Genomic DNA, 14,050 nt, shown 5'->3' with positions numbered 1-14,050 from the left:
GATTTCCTGGCTTGCAGGATTTAAGCACTGACTATGTTTATGTTCCAGAACATGGGTAGCTCCTGCAAACCCCTTGTTCATCTGCAAACTTTCCGTCCTGCTTGTTGACAGGTGGCTTTTCACTCCAGTCAAGGTCTGACAATCTCCAAGCATGCTGATTCCACGGTAAGTCTGGAATACCCGTTCCAGCACTGCACCACTCTCACTGTGATTTTCTTTTCCTTATATCTAGTCAGCGTATCCCCTGCTGCAGCTTCTGAACAATCAACACAGATTAAGAATATTTTGACTAGGGTTTCATGAGTCTGAAATACCTCCATGGCTCTGCTGGAATAATTTCATTTTGCAAAGTCTGAAATACTTTATTTGTATTTGGATCTTTTCTAATGTGTTGAATACTTTAAAATAAGCTAATTTTAAGTAAAATTTGAAGCTCATAGTCATCCTAAAATTAGGGAAACAACATTTTCACTTTTTCACTTAAGCAAATGTTGTTTTAACAATTTCTGAGGATTTTTCCATAAAATTATCAAAGCCAGCCTTTTACTTTTTATATTTTGGTATTTCAGTGTATTGTGTTTTTTTTTGTTTTGGTTTGTTTGTTTGTTTGTTTGTTTGTTTTCAAAAAGTATGTTTTAGTCAAAACATATCCCACTGTATCAGTTCAGGAGCCCATGGAAATGTCTGCACAATCAGGTACTGATGAATCTAATGCTAAGTGTGCACTGGTGGGACATGATCCAAACTGATGAGCTTTGATCCAAACCTGTTAGTCAGTGAAGGTCCAGGCTCCACAGGAAAACCTGCTGAGATAGAGATAGCTCTCTCTTCTTTCATATTTACAGTCTAGATTCATTCTGCATAACTATGAACTCTAAGTAGGTTAGTGACTCCTTGCCCCTCCGTTGCATCTGAGGAGAGAGAAGCATCTAGAAAGGGCAGCTCAGACCTCATCTGACCTGGTTTCCCACCATAGGTGTCTGCCTCCCTGTGATAACTACCCAAGGATCTCAGCTTGATCCAGCTGCTAATTTAAATGCTTTACAGAGGTGGCAAAAACCCACTGCAGCAAACAAGGGCTCAAACTCCCACAAGGCAACTCCCTTCGGCCTATTGCAGGTATTTTCATCATCTGTGTTAAGATTTAGAAGCCGTTCGTAAAACAGACATTAAAGACTTGGTTTGTTGCACAGAGATTGAGGAATGAGGGGATGTCTCCAGAGTACTAATGCTTAAGCTAGTACTCTCCATCGGGACAGTATGAACACCTTCCCTCCCAGAGAAGGTGGGCAGAAGCAGAGAAGGTGATACTTGTGCATCTTTCAGTGGTGGTTTGAGCTCACTTTTCTAAAGGATATTGGTGTGAACATCCATTTTCTGTGAGAAGGCTTTCCAGAAGTGCTAAAGCAAGCTTGTTGTAGAGTTGGTGGTGATAATAAAATTTGGGACGGCAGGTTTCATCCCCAGCCCTGGTTCCTGGGCTGTTATCACCTCCTTTTCATCTGATGGCTCCCCATGTTTTTTCAGCGTAGCATAGAGAGGGAAACAATTTGCAACTGAGTCGCACTGAGGCATTCTGCCTCCATCACCAGAAGGCTTAGTTTTGCTTTTTATTAATTACAGGAGTTGAGTGACTGCTTAAAATGCAACAGTATGGCACTGGTGTCCTGTGAAACATATGGGCCCAGAAGAAAGGTCTGACCTGAGCCTCAGCTGGTGTCCCCTGACGTCAGACCGACTACACCTGTTTAGAGCCGCTGAGGGAGCTGGTCTCTTGTGCGCAGAGCTAAGCTGTTTGCTAAAGGGCAGCCTCGGCTAGGCTGAAGGACTTGTTTTGGGATGAGAGAAGGGATAGTTCCGTACTTCCCACCTATTCTTTTGCAATGTTTGCATCGGCTTACCGATGTGGTCTTGAGAAAGGGAGAAAGCAAGCCTTCCCTGATGACTCCAGTGGTGCATGTATTCTTTAGCAACCCTAGAAAGGGAATGCTGGCTTCCTACGGTGAGAATTTCCATGAGTTAGAAGCTGATAAGTTTCCCAGGGTCACCGAGTCCTCTGGCTCTTCTGCTTTGTCAGAACAAGTAAATATACAACTGTGCCAGGGACACTGAGGCTTAGATGGTCTCTGTTCCCTAGAGTTACTGCACCAAATCTACAGCTGGGGAAAGGCAGCATAATTCTGCTTTGCTCTGTTCTCCTGTTTGAAGCTTCAGCCCTGAGGATTTGTTTATCAGCGCTTCAATATGCCAATACGCCATATTTCAATATGAAAATTCAGCATGTTACAATGCTAACTGGAATGACGTTTAATTTTAGAAGACACCTCCTTTCTGTGTGTAGGAAGATGGGATTTGCTGTGCGCTGAAGTGCACAATAAGGCTGTTATCGAACATTCCCATGCTGGTGTGAATTAGAAGCAGCACAGTTTTAAAATCAGCAAAGCTGCACCCACTTAAAACCAGTCTGTTTTCAAAGTCTTTACAGGGGCATTTTGCACGCAAGTGACCAAGTACGTATTAAGGGTCATCTTTTTTCTGGAGCCACATCGTTTTATATCAGCTGAGAACCTGACTTTGCACCTGTATTCTACCAAGTGTGCCAGATTTGCTATGCGTTTGTGCAGCAAATGCCTAAAGACTGGTATGGTACCTGGAGCAATGCATAACAGGACTCAGATATGCCCGTGACCAAGCAGAAAAAGTCACGTTCTGGGGAAGGACTGTGAGGGAAGTCACTCATAGGGAGAGGGAGGACTTTTTGGATCACTGCTAAGGGGAGGGAGGGAAAGGGGAAGGAAGGGAAGAACGGCCCATGAAGCTTTCCATGACAGGAGCTGTGCAAGAACTAGTGCAGAGGAGGATGAGTCACCTTCAGGCTTTGGCTTGGGTGGCAAGGGAGGCAATTCCACCCCCCAGACTCCCCCTTCTTTTGCTTTATCACTGCTTTTCTGCTCTCAGACTCTGCTGTGACCCCCGATTCTCCGTTCAGAGAGGGATGGTGGCAGTGCCACACATGTGGGAAGAGCAGAGCAGGGAAGCACAGCGCCTGCTGTGGGGGGTCTCAAAGCCATGCCTTTTGCTGGGCTTTCATTTGGCTGTTAGAGGGCTGGCCTAGGGGCTGTGGGTAAGTCTGACTCTCCCATGTTTTACGTAGTCATTTTACACCCACAGAAACGGGGGAGGAAGCACCAGCAAATCAAGAAATCTCCATTTCTTTACACTAGATTTTGCTTGCTTTGCATTATATTCCACGGAGGGAAATTACTGCACAGAGCCGTAAGCAGAGACCTTCAGACCCTCATGTTTTCAGTACTGCTGCTGATATACAAGACTGGAGGCAGCGAAAGGGACGTTTCGCCTGACTTGAACTATCTAACACTTAGGCATAAAGTCAGTTAATTGTCTAGGCTCTTTCTGTTGTTAGTAAAAAAGCTAGGCACTGCTAACGGGTGATTCATGCCGCACTATGGTAGATCTGACAGATAGGCACGGTGACTCACCTCCTAATAACCCTAGTATGCCTCCGCTGGCTGTGGGTTTGCTGAAGACATCTAAATTCCAGGTGGGTAAACTTAGGTGAGATGAATCTTACCTCAGGAATCACTTTTTGCTGCCATCTCTCACCTTCCTGTGCAAACACTTTCAGTGAAACATGTGCGGTGACTTGTGAAGAAATAGGCTCTTCAGTATGAAGCAGAACCTCCGAAATGAATATTGTGAAATGTCAGTGGCTCTACCCATGTACCTATGGCCAGCTTGTAAGGGAGTAACGGTTAGACCTGGAGTTGGCAGCCTGGAGTGTGTCAGCAGTAGAAAACCACCAGTCTGAGTGCTCGGTTTGTTTTCACCCACAGAGATTCAATTACAGGCTGAGATCTCACTGGTTCCTCTGAAATCCCCAGAAAAAAAATAAAAAAATTATTTATACCCGAGGAAAATATTTCCCTATCAGAGCAAAGCAGACTGATTAAATGGCCAAACCAACATGAAACAAAAAAACCCCAAACATTGTAAACAGCACTATTGTTTTGGAGATATCCATCTCTTATTAGAAGAAAAAAATATTTATCTGATAGCATTAAATATAGCCTTTATACATAGGTGAGGTACTTTTTTCAGACTACCAACAACAGGGAAGATGTCAGATGTGCTGTATTTGCAGATCAAATGCGCAAACATCCTAGATGTGAAGATTTATTCCTAAATTTCCATTTATTCCAAACTTGAAACTAGCCGGCTGGGTGTCTGTTCAGTAGATTCCAATCTGAGCAATATTACACATGAGTTTTAAAGAGAGCTGAGGAAAGTTTCTCACATGCATAAATAGTATCTGATTTGATTATTAAGGGTCCTCTCATATTAAACCACTGAGTAGTTGCTTATTTGAACTTGCTCTGTCATTGGCAGAGAGTTGTCTTTGGAAGTTGAAATTAAATATGTAGAAACTTCTTTAAAAACATTATGCAAATTTGTACTCACAGTACTGTTGTGCCACTGGCAGATAATGTGGATTTTGCCAAATGCACGGCACATTACAGGCCTCTAGTTGTAGAAATAAAAATATATATATTAGGATCCATCTCTGTAACAGTTCCTGATGGTACTTATTGCAGTCTTACTAAATTGCGTAATGCTTTCTGTTTATAGATTTGGCCTGCTAGTTTGCTCACTTGAGGGATATGGAAATTCTGCAGAGCTCAGAGGTGTCAGTGACAATTTTCTGTTAATCTGAAAACCACAATAAGAAAGTAAACTAGGTTGAAAAAGAGAAAAGTACATAGAGTATGTACATTTGCTACTACTCTTGCTCAATTTCAAGGGCTATTTGCAGTGCCCAGACATGGCAGAATGCAAGCCCTCCCTGTGAGTCTGGCAGGTTACAACCATGCCACACCATATATGCTGAGGCTCAAGCCTTAGCACTGCTTTTTCTGCCAGGTCTGTGCATGCACAGGGGCCTACCAGTACATCTCAAAGCCTGGCCATTGCCCGGTTGGTATCACCTCCCTGACAAATTTGAAGGTGTTAGTTGTCCAGAGGCATCCTCCTTTCAGTCCTTGTCAAGGAGCATACCATCCTGCCAGGCTGATCTGGCAGCATTTAACACTTTATTTGCCCAGCGCAAATTTATTTGTCTTGCACAAAGTACAAGACAGTGACTAATCAACTCCCAGAAGGTTCTTTGGTGGTTTGTCTTGGGTTTTTTTGAGAATTACAAATTTTCACTAATATTGAGAATAATACTCTCAAACGTGGCTTCAATTCTAAGATAAACATGATGTGTGAATTTATACCTCCCAAGGCTGGACTTCTGTACCGTTTCCACTACCTTCTTTCTTCTCAAGCTTGTGTTCAAAAGGAGCTGAGAACTGCAGGTGAAGAACAGGAAGAGAGATGATTTGGAGGATGTGAAGGTAATGATTCCTGTGTTTTGGATAGTATTAAGTGGAAAGTAATAATGAAACCTGAAGAAGATTGGAGGTGTTGGGGGAAATTATGTCTGCTTGGTAGAACAGAGATAGGAATACTTGCACATATTAAATGCTGATGGTAACAAGGCCAGCGGTTGTTATACAGTGTCTCTAAATGGAAGAATTTCAAAATTGTGCATAACTGCTAATGAGCTAGTAAGGCTCGCAGGTTGTCTGTAATGAAGTTATCCCTGTTTTATAGGAGTGATACCAAAGAAAGCGTAAAGGTAAACACAGCCCTGCTCACACAGGAATAACTCAGAGCTGTGGGCTGTACTGTGTCCAGTGAACTGGACTGACATGGTATAACCAGGATCTAGGATCTCCAAATGCTGGTGCATGCCTCAGTCTCAGCATTCTACTATATTTATAAAGGAGTTAATGGTTCATTAAATATTGTTGATAGAAGTACTATATGTAAAAAAAGTGAAGAGTGTCAGAAGAGACTGAAGCTAGATAAACTACTCCACTCTTTTTCCCACTTAGGTGTTCTTTATTGGACAGTGGGATTCATCACTGGTCACCGCATTTTAGTGAAGTAGGCAAATTTGAGAGGCTTCAGAAGAGAACATACTCGGAAGTGAATACGTTACTGTAAGATGCATCCTCTTGTGCTTGAATTTCTTCAGATCCTCTTATCTCCACTTATCAGGCAGGGGAGGAAGTATGTACGTTGTTGAAGTTTGTCAGGTAGAGTAAAAAAGAACTTGCTCATCCTCTTATTGCTTTCATTTGGTTTTCTCTGTTACACTCCTTTATCCTGTCCAGGGGATGTGTGAGTTTGGTACACAGAGCACCCACATTTCTCAAACATTCCCACTCACGATCCACAGTGAAATTCTAGTGACCTGCAGCCACGAGCTTGGAAACAATCACTCTTTGTGTTACCTGTTTGTAGCTATGTTTGAAGACAAGTTCAATGTCTTTGGTGGCTGTCCAGTGAGATGAAATTCGGTGACCTACTGGAAATCATATACAGTTCAGGAAATTCTGTGGGAAAAGGGAAAAGTCCTACCATACTATTAAGTAGTACCTAGTTATGATAAAAAACTTCCTTCACTTATCCCAGTAGCCCAGTTGCAGGGCATCCTGCCGTTATTGCTAAGCCAACTCACACCAACATTTTAAAGAGATTGTTTTTGTAGCAGATCCAGCTGCTTAATGTTCCCAAGTACAGAAGAAGAGACTGTCGTGTCTGAGACACGAACAAAGGCTCATGGCTACATGGCAAAAAAAAAATGCTCAGCTAATAAAATAACTGGCATCAGTCCCTAGTCCACAACTGAGCCCTGGCATCTATGGCTGACTTCCAAGTAGCTCACAGGGAATGAATGTTTGCCTGAGATCTACATGATAGCTCTGATAATCCATTTAACTGATATGTAAGGGACCCAACAGAAGTGATTTCCTGATACTGCTAAGGGGCAGGTTATTCTATTAATTTAGGACCACAACTGGTCTATCCTTTTTATGACTAATCAGTGCCTCTCGTGGGAGTGGAAACCTGCTTGCCTCCCCTCCACTGCTGAGTGAACTCCCTTGATGTATCACCACGTTCCCAGAATGACTGCAAGCACTTAGATGTCACTTTAGGCCCTTCACTCGTCACCTTTTACTGTGGCAGATGTTGTTTGGCTAAGCTGTTACTCCTGGGGAACAGGGCTGGGCAGACAAGGCTGTGAAATCCCAAAGCGAATCTATTTGTAAGTGGGTTGAGAGCGACCTACTGATGAATTATGTGGAGGGCGATTATGACACTGCACAAACCAGCCTAATCACTACTTCTGCTGGAAACATGACTTCACTATCAGAATCCTAAATGCATACCTTTGGATATGCTTTTGCAGGGAGCAGCAGGAAACCTTTAAATCTGTGCTTCTGCCTTACCTACTTAGTATAGAAATGGAACTATTAAATTGGGCTTTAGCACATTATTCTAATTTCAGTGCACAATTTCTTTAGTTCAAAGGAAGCCCGTGATCCATGTGAACATTTTTTGCAGAAACAGGTCCTTTTTATTCTATCTGCTTTCTTTATATCATTCATTTGGGCATTGCTTGCTATGCAGTCATTATATCATGTTTTAATTATCTAAATCTCTTCATGACAAAAAGGCTTCCTTGATATGCTAGGCATGAAGGGAACAAGTTGTACACCATCCACTTTTTTAACGAACAAATGAGACCGAGGTATGTGATCTGCATGCTCAGAAATAGTCTTTCTTTCCAACGTCAGCATCTGCTTTGTATTGCATTGTATCTCCTGTGGCAGAGATCAGCATTTTCCTCTCAAGAGGGTAGTGGGTTGACTTCCAATTAGGAGTGTACACTATCATTAAGAGTGTGTTTCCTATACTGGAATATAGAAGATTGTGTCCCAAAGCACTGTAAGGCAACAAGGGCAAAACTGCAAGTCCAGGAGCACTTACAATCCTGACTTGATCAGTTACAAACTTCTTACAGTAGTTAAAATAGGAAGGAAGACTGAAGTATATTGCAGCTTGAGGTACACTGAGCTACCAAAGCAGGATGGCTAGTCTACATCATCACTCAGGATTTGGCTGATAGCCTGTAAATATGACAAGACCTATGACTATAGGCTAGGTTAACATTCCCTAGTATGTAATGCTATTGAAGGGCAATGGAAAGCAGGATGTTTCCCATTGCTGCATACTGCAGCAGGAGGAGAGAGAATTCCTGCATTCCTCTGGCTAATTTGTTGTCACATTTATGAGGACTGTACTGGCCAGCAGCAACAGTGACATTAATGATGCTACCCATGAACATATTGTCTTTTATCCGAAGATCTTCCAGCATATGTAAACAGTAATTAAGCTGCATAACACCTCAGGGAGTCACAAAGGATTCATGTCACTTTTAGGATGCAGCTCTGCAGCTGTTTGACTGCATATGGCCTTACTAGTTATTGATTGATTCACCACGAGCCTAAGGAGTCTGCCAAAACTGGAGTCACAACTGCATCCGTTTTCTGCAATAAATGGAGGGGGAATAGCACTTTTTTTCCCCCAGTGATCATACACACTGTTTTCATTGCTGTGAAAGCAGTGTATAGAATCCAGCCCAAGTACTCTCCAGTTAGGAAGTTGCCACTCTTTCAATTTGAAGGAAGGTATGATGCCTCAGTAAAGATTTCATGTCACTATGCCTTTTGTTATGAGTTATATTAACTCAAGACAAAGTCTTCTATTTCACATAGGCCATGCATAGATAGACACTAAGGACGGGCAATAACAAAACTGAATCTTTTTTGCTATTGTAAATATAAGGCAATTTCAGGAATGTGTCTGCTGTATTCCAAACAGTAATTGCATTAGATGGACGGAGATCGGAACATTATGTACTACCTATTGGCTACACAATCCACCATTAGAAATTGGAAAGTTGAGTTGTTCACTTTCTGACTCCAATAAATATCTGCTCTGTTTGGCTTCCAGAACACCGGGAGCAGATGTACCAGATCATTAAAGGTGGAAAGAGGATTTTGCATCCTCAGTTTTTATTGCTACTATAAGTACTTTAGTAGTCACTGCATGGGGAATTGGACCCTGCAGAGCTTGCAATCTGCACGTTAGACACGATCAAGTGCTTTTCAGACATGGGCAGGATAAAGGTAGGAGTAGGCAAAATGGAAATAGAAAGTAAAGTCGTAAGAGTTAGGGAGACATCCTGGTTTGGCAGTTGCCTGTTGACCACCACATGCCAGCAATTTGCAGGCATTAGTGTGAAAGATTTGAAGATGAAAAGGAGAGAGACATTTCCATGAGGAGGTTTCTCGAGGTGTAAGGCTGAAACAGAAGGGGATGAAAGCATGGTGGCATCACAGAGAGATTTAGGTAAGACTAATTTGATGTAGACATCTTTGCAGAGGGAAGATCATATGGGTATCTGCTGGGTGAACAAGAAGAGGTAGAGATGTCTTAGACTTTCAGAATCCCCATGAGGCTGACAGATGTTGGTATGGCAATTCAGAGCATCTGATTTCAAAACCAGAATACATTTTTTGCTTCTAATGCCAGTATTTCAACTATGAGAGCAACCTCTTTCCTGTAGTGGGAACCCCAGTCATTTTTAGGTAGCCCACACAAAATCTGTGCACCGTTTATACCTCTTGTCAGCCTCTGAAGTAGCATCTAGTATGACTGGCATGTTTGATCAGATAGGTCATATCTCTCTTCAGCCTCTGAAGTAGCATCTAGTATGACTGGCATGTTTGATCAGCTAGGTGCACATAGTGGAGGAATATCAGAAGGCACGGTACAGGCAGAAAAAATTAAAAAATCCCTTCTCCAATGGCAGTGGATGCTCAGTTGCAATTACTATTATGTACTTTCCCTTTGAAAGGAACAGCTGGTCAGAATTAATTTCTCAGTTCACTGCGGTTGGTTGTTTTGTGTGGGAGTGAAATGTAAGAACAAAAATTCTTAAAAGAATTGAAACATTCAAGTATTACAAAGAGAGAGGTTTATAAAGGTTTTGTATCCCCTTGATTTCACAGGGGAAAACAAGAAATAGGGCTCATCATTCCAGATCAGACAGTATGGTGGTGCAACCTGCCCTCCACCTCTCTTGGCCACTTGGTGCTTGGTGTGATTCCCCGTCCCTGGGCCACATATCAACCTAGAAGTCAGGCATGAATTGCAAAAGACAAAGGACCAGAGTGTTAAGGCACTCCCTTAACGCACCTGGCTTCTGCTTCCACTATTCCTTAGGAACGGTAATGGCAATCAATCACCCCCTGACAGCCCAGTACATCTCTACCTGGATCATGGCCAAAGGGAGGTGATACCAGAACTCCAAGATCTAGCAAGCTCTGGACTTGCACAACTGATGGAAAGTACCAGAATATTCCATCGTCTGAGTTGGGCTGGAGTAGAAAAATACCTGACGAAAGTCAATTATCTCCCTATAAGTAGCTATTCTAGAGAGACCCTTTGAGCTCTTCTGGATCACAGCAGGCTGTGATCAGCATCTCTCCTGAGTAGGGATGCTGCTCAGGTGGACACCTGGAGGATTAAAATGCCAGGGCAAGTCAACCCTCGAGTCTCAGTTATTGCCTGCTGAGGAATGCTGATGCATTGTGACTACACCAAACTTGAAGATGGAAATTTTAACTGTAGGCTAGCCTCTATTTCATCCACCTCTCTATGTACACATTAGCTCTTATGAGCATGGATGTTCTTATGCTTTACTGGATCCAAATATCTCTCTGTGCCTCCGTAAAAAGGGGCACCTGTTACCTAATTGGAGTCGTCTGTTGCGAAGGGACCTTTGGTCCTAGCAGTTAAAAACTCCTATGTGTGTGTGTGCACGACCGCTCAAGTGGTGTGTGTTTGTATGTTTGTGCTCATATGTGTATGTATTGATTTGGGAAACCTTATAGTAAGTTAGTGTGAATCACATCACCAGTCACAGTCCAACTCTGAAACAATACCGATTCAAGACACAACGAAAGGTCAGTAGATTTTGAGGTGAAAGTCAAAGGTTTCTGAGTTCTCTAGGCCTAGAAGTTGTTTGGGAATGCACTTTTGGAGACGGGTCTGCTTCAGGCTCCAACAACCAACACTGATGCTTGGTCACAAAAGCACATAATGAGAGAAGATTCTTACCTCAAATAACTGGTCAAGTAAGTAGGTAAGACTGACAAAAGGTGGGCATAGAAGCAACAAGGACTCAATTCAGATGCTGACACATAGGTATCTATTGCCTCTGGAGATGCCTTAAGATAGCTCTGATATCCACGTGGAGCTCCCAGATATGGCACAGAACCTGCAGGAATCCTTTGCAGGAGCAGCAGGAGATTAGGTGAGGTACCTTAGGGCACGCTGAATGTCAATAGGTTCCTATGTGTGGGCAGCTGAATCAGTCCTTACAGCTCCCCTAAATATAATAGAAGCTAAATCAGATGTAGATACCTATAGGTAGACACCTAAATTTTGTATCATCTTGTAAGATGATTGCCATCTGAAATCAGTTGTCCAAGGTCACAAAGACAATAGCCTCAGAGCCAGAAGCAGAACCCTGTTCTTGCACCCAGATGGGCAGAATATGGCTGATATGGCTGTACACTAACTGCAGGTCACCTTCACCACAATCCTATGAGATAGGCAAGTTTTCCTTCTATTTTACAGATTTGGAAACTGAGGCATAGGATGACTCTTCTGAGATGACAGGGTATGCCTCATATATCGTATGCAGAATAATGAAACTGAAAAATCTATGCTGGTAGAATTAAAATTCTGGGGTTTAAGACCATAATTTACGCAAGAGCTGCTGTAATCTTCCAGTCCTCTGCATAGAGACAGGCTGCTCAGTACCTCTGCCAAAACCTTTCTTCCTGTAATCTGTGCTAAACCTTCCAAGGTCTGTGCAATTGGTTGCATGGTGTGTAAGTGAGGCAATCAAGAAACAGAATCCCTATGCCAGAAGGAGCTTCTTCCTTCAACTGCTTCACTGTGCATCTTAAGGGCTTCTGTTTGCTCTAAATATATATGGGTTTGGATTTTTCATGCACAAGACCTTTGTGGACTGGACCCAAATATACTGAAAAGTTTGGTTAGGTTTTCAGAGTGGTTTAATGATGGTTGATTGTCACCTGAAATCACTGTATTTCTCCAGAAACATATATGAGCTGGTAATTGCATATTAGCAAAACAAACTGAGTCATTCAATTATTATTCTGTAGGAAATTCTATTTCTGTAAAAACACCTATTATTATGTTACCCATTGTTGAGAGAATACTCATAAAAACAGCTGTTATTTATTTCTGTTGTTAGCAATTGAAAGTTGATGTGATTGTTAAAGAGCGTGAAGTAAGGGAGATTACATGAACACTCCTCAACAAATAAGCTCATGAAGATGCCATTTCAGGAGTTCAGAGCTTTCTTTGGAGGATGGTCTTGCCAAGGAGTAAGGTAGTGCTTCATCTGCTGGTAGTGTTGACAATCTAATCCTGTCCTTGAACTTCTTATTACTTAGGTACACCCACCCTAGGAGGTATGTTATTCCATAACTACCTGTAGACCTTGCTTAGCAAGAGTGCAGCTGTAGATATGAGCTGAATGAGAGATTTGGGTTCCTTCCTGTGCTGTGGCATCTGCAGCTCTGACATTTACATCTTTTTGAAGCATTTTTCCAGCTCCAGGACCCTCCATGCTAGATGAAGCTGGTCATGAAAGTGCCACCAGAGATGTATGCTGCAAACTAGTGGCGTACATCTTCCTTTGGACTTCATTCCTGATGAGGTGGCATCAGTTTCATACATAAGTTGCAAGTAATTTTAAATATCTGCATATAAAACACTGATATGAATATCTGCATGCATAAAACACTTGAGAGATTTGGTTCAGTTTAATTGCATATGAGATGAATTTGATGCCATTCGAGTTTTCCAAGGGCCAGGTATATGCAAATTTTAGAAGGTATCTGGCCACCTCAGATCTTTAAATGTGTGCTGGTAGCTAAGGTTGTGGTGCCTTAACTGGTTAGATATTCTTAGACCCAACTTAAAATTCCTGCTGCTATTATTTGGTGTTTTGTTGATTTCAGCAGGCTGGTGATATCACTTGAAGGTGTGTTCTGCTACAGAAGAGATCTTGTCTGTCACTGCTTTCACTATCACCCCATGCATCCCTGCAGTTTAGAAGCTCATATAGAAAGTCAGTTTGCTTGATTGGTAAACTTAGTCATTTTTTTTCAGGCAGATTTCTTGTTGCTTATTGGTGTTGTATGAGCGTGGCTTATACCTTTGTAACATTGTGGAAATGAACAGAAATGGGATATCGGATCTGAGACTTTCCTGCCCTATAGGACTTGGCCTGGATTCAGTGGATAACTGAAGTAATAACATATCAATGGTTCAAAGATCAGATAAGTTAAAAATAGGTCTTAAATTTGGTGAAACAGTTTGATTAATAGCAAGAAGCAGTTCTCATTTTTCAAGCAATTTTATCTATATTAAAAGAAACTTTTTAGGTGGGTAAGTAATTTTGATCAAAGAGAGCTAAATTGCTATTGCTCACAGCTACAAAGAGCATTGCTACAAGAGATGAGGTTAGAACCCAGTAGGTTTTGGACTTCGACAAAGTACACCTCCTTCATATGAAGTGCCGGTAGGAAAAGCAAAGCACCCAGGCCTATCAGATCTGATAAGCCTCTGCTGTGGTGTTGAGAGCATATCCATGACGTAGCCTGGATATCCAGATAAAACTGGCCCACTGCTCCTTGTTTTTTTCAAGTGTTGAAACAGGTCTGTTTTGTTAATTTGTGCTTTTAGTACAGTTTTCTTCGGAAGGAACAGCAATCAGAGGACCAAATCACAAAACCTGCATCGTCTAGAAGCTCTCAGAATTGTTTTACTGTTGGTATTTGTTATTGGTAATGATTTTGTGGCAAACACCCATGCTACATGCAGGAGATGCCCAGCTTTTAAAATAGTTAGAATATGCAATCTTTTAAATCTCTGATTGACTTATTTGAGCTGTCACATGTTGTACATAACTGAGTTGCTTATTACTGTGGCATCCATGTTCCTGCAATACCCTTTTTTTTTGACAAATCAC

The sequence above is a fragment of the Rissa tridactyla genome, chromosome 1 (assembly GCF_028500815.1).
Source record: "Rissa tridactyla isolate bRisTri1 chromosome 1, bRisTri1.patW.cur.20221130, whole genome shotgun sequence".
Taxonomy (NCBI): domain Eukaryota; kingdom Metazoa; phylum Chordata; class Aves; order Charadriiformes; family Laridae; genus Rissa; species Rissa tridactyla.
Note: the sequence above shows the minus strand (reverse complement) of the source record.